Genomic DNA, 3,296 nt, shown 5'->3' with positions numbered 1-3,296 from the left:
CACCAGTTTGTCGATCACAAATTCATCTCCTTTTTGTAGAACTTAAAAGTCAAACAGCATTTCTCATCGGTAGAGCACCCACAAACAAATGGACTAGCAGAAGCCACGAATAAAGTCATCCTCCATGCCTTACGGAAGAAACTCGACAACGCCAAAGGGCTTTGGGCCGAACTCATTCCAGAGATCATATGGGGATATAATACCACCATCCACTCAACAACAAAGGAAACACGTTTTCGCCTAGTATACGGCTCCGACGCAATGATCCCTGTGGAGATCTCTCAAGCCTCACTACGCACCCAAATGGCCAACCATACTACAAGAGAGAAAGCTCGACAATCCAAATTGGATCTCCTTGAAGAAGTCCTATCTTCAACAGCAATCAAACATCGAGCTATGCAACAGCATATAGCTCGACGATACAATCAGAGACTTCAACCAAGGTCTTTTCAAGTAAACGACCTTGTGCTCAGAAGAACCGAACAGGCTAGAAAACCATCAGGCCATGGCAAACTAGCAGCTAACTGGGAGGGCCCTTTCCGAATTATTGATGCCATCGGCAACGGAGCCTACAGATTACAAACCCTTGATGGTAACATTATACCTAACACTTGGAATGTATCATCTTTAAAGTTATACTACAATTAAAAGCTAGGGATAGGCGAGTACTTTTTTTCCTACTGTCAAGATTTTTTTCAAAAATGGATTTTGCTTGGAGAGGTTTTAACGAAGCTGGCCTACCTTTATTCAAAATCAAACCCGTCAGGGGTTACCCATCACACAAAATCTGCTATTACTATGCCAAACTATACTCCGAAACTGATCAATCTGAACTTGCTGATGAAACAAATTAATGGAACTTTTTCCAAATCCGATCAAATGAAAACTGCCGATCTAACAAATACTCGAACACTGTTCGAAATCAGATTAACCAGACCTTACAGATCGCTCAAATAAATTCCAAATCCGAATTCTTGGACTTAACCAATCATATAACAACTTGCCGATCATATCAGACAGACCGATCTATACTGTTATATCTCTCTCAGATATCGCCAATAAGGTTTACCCTACTATTTCTGGTAAAGTCAGAAAAATAGTAATATACCTCCCCAATTAACGATGGATGAATCTTTTTTAACAATTCAAATCCAAATATTGCGATATCAATACACATCCATATAATCGTACCAAACTACTTTCCGACATTGAAATTGAATGCACATTAGCTTTCAAAAATACCCAGTTACCTAATTGCCTCCTAGAAAAGGCATATACCAAAATAGTCAAAAGCCCACAAAGGACCAAATCAGTTCAACAACTACTACAGCTTAAATTAATCAAAAATAAATAAATGAACTACTGTTCAACATTTTCATCTCCCTGCTCAACAGCACCATCATCCTCCACCATGACCCCATCCTGAACTATCTTTCCTGGATCCATCTGAGAAAAGTCCACTTCAGAAGTAAGAAACTTTGCCTGAATGGAAGCTCTATCAAAACCTTCAATAAACGAATCCAGAATCCCCTTGTCTACTCTTCTCCATCTCCTTTAACTGACTCGTAACCTCAATAACACGAGCACTCATACTAGAGAGATCTGCTTCTTTTTTCTTAATGTCCTCCACTTCCTTCGCATAGTTTTCTTTTATCAATTTCAATTCCTTTTCTACCTTAGCCAGCTTCGCTTAAACCTCGGCAACCCTAGCATTTCTTCCTTTACAGCTTTCAGATGTTTCTTCTCTCGGCTATGCCCCAAACTGGCAAGCCGTAGACCAACAACCTAATGAAAAACCAACGATCATTAACATGGCCACCTATAACTATATCAAACAAAACAATCAAATAGTACACATTACCTACATATACTGGTCAATCGCCACATCCTCCACCTCGTCAGCCAAGATAACATCAACAGGGGTCTGACAAACTTCATCAACAATAATCATAAAGGGATAATCCTTCCCCCAAAAGAGAGAACCTTCACTATGTTCAACAACATCATGAAATTTTTTCTAATTATCATAAAACTTTTGTACTTCTTCTATTGGAACTTCTACACCATCATCAGAATCTTCTGATAAATCCACCATGTCAGTTTTCTTCCTTTTTAAAATTACTTTTTTCCTCCTCGGCCTTGGTTGCTCAATTTCGCCAATATCGACCTTCTCCACTTTTGACAAAGATCCCTCTTTGTCAAGAACCTTACTCTTCACCCGAGCCCTCAGACTCATGGTAGATACACCGGGATACTTACCACCAGCAAAGCAAAAAAAATCAAATATTAGTCACAAATCTCAACAACGATACACTAACCCAATTAAAATCCTTACCCAAATAATCTATAATGGCCGCCCTATCCTTGTCCCATTGTAGCAGATCGTATACAGAAATCAACTCTTTCTGATCAATGACCTTAGCCAAATACTCAATTATGCATTCATCCCTCGGGGTTATTGTTTCAGGCCCCAGATATTTTGAGGCTCCGAACACCACCAAAGAGGAAATTTTTCCCCAAATGCTCGTCCACATAGAACGGAAAGTCACCCTCCAAATTACTCACCTTAATATACATTTCTTTGAAGTTCTTAAAGGACAATTTATAAAGATTAAATATTCCAAACCTCGGCGAACTGTTCAGGTTCACCCAACCACCTTTCTAGACACCCTTTGCCTGAAAAACAGAGAAAAATAGCTCTACTAATGGAATTTCTTCCAAAAATTCCATTAGAACTTCAAAAGTATTAAGAAAGGCCCAACCAGTGGAACGCAGTCAAGACGACGCACAATTTAACAACTTCAATACCTAACACTGGAAACTACTAAAGAGCTTCACCCTCAACTCCTCTAACACACAACTATACATAAAAAACTATTCAAAGCCCTCACCTCTGTGAAACACCCTGTCACTCTCAGAGCACGGGAGTAGCTCCAATCGAACTCCTGAACCACCCCTTACAATCTTACCCTTGTCTATTTTCTTTACTGCTCCTTCATCCACAAACAGAGACACACGTTTCCTCACATCCTCATTTACCCAATCATAAGACCAGTTTATCTTCTCTTTCTTCTCTTTCACAAATCCCATTGGAAAACAACGATTGGAGAAGAAGCAGAACAAAGAAATTGAAAGACAAAGTAGAAAATACAGAAGTCCAAACAAAAAAAAGATTAGAGCATACCTCTTTTATTCATTTTACCTTCAAAATATCTCAAAGTGTAATGCAGCAAGAAGCAAACCTTCAGGATTCCAAAGTGTTTTAATTAACACATTTAAACACACTCTTGATTCCA

The sequence above is a fragment of the Arachis duranensis genome, chromosome 7 (genome assembly GCF_000817695.3).
Source record: "Arachis duranensis cultivar V14167 chromosome 7, aradu.V14167.gnm2.J7QH, whole genome shotgun sequence".
NCBI classification, from domain to species: domain Eukaryota; kingdom Viridiplantae; phylum Streptophyta; class Magnoliopsida; order Fabales; family Fabaceae; genus Arachis; species Arachis duranensis.
This window is presented reverse-complemented; position numbering follows the sequence as displayed.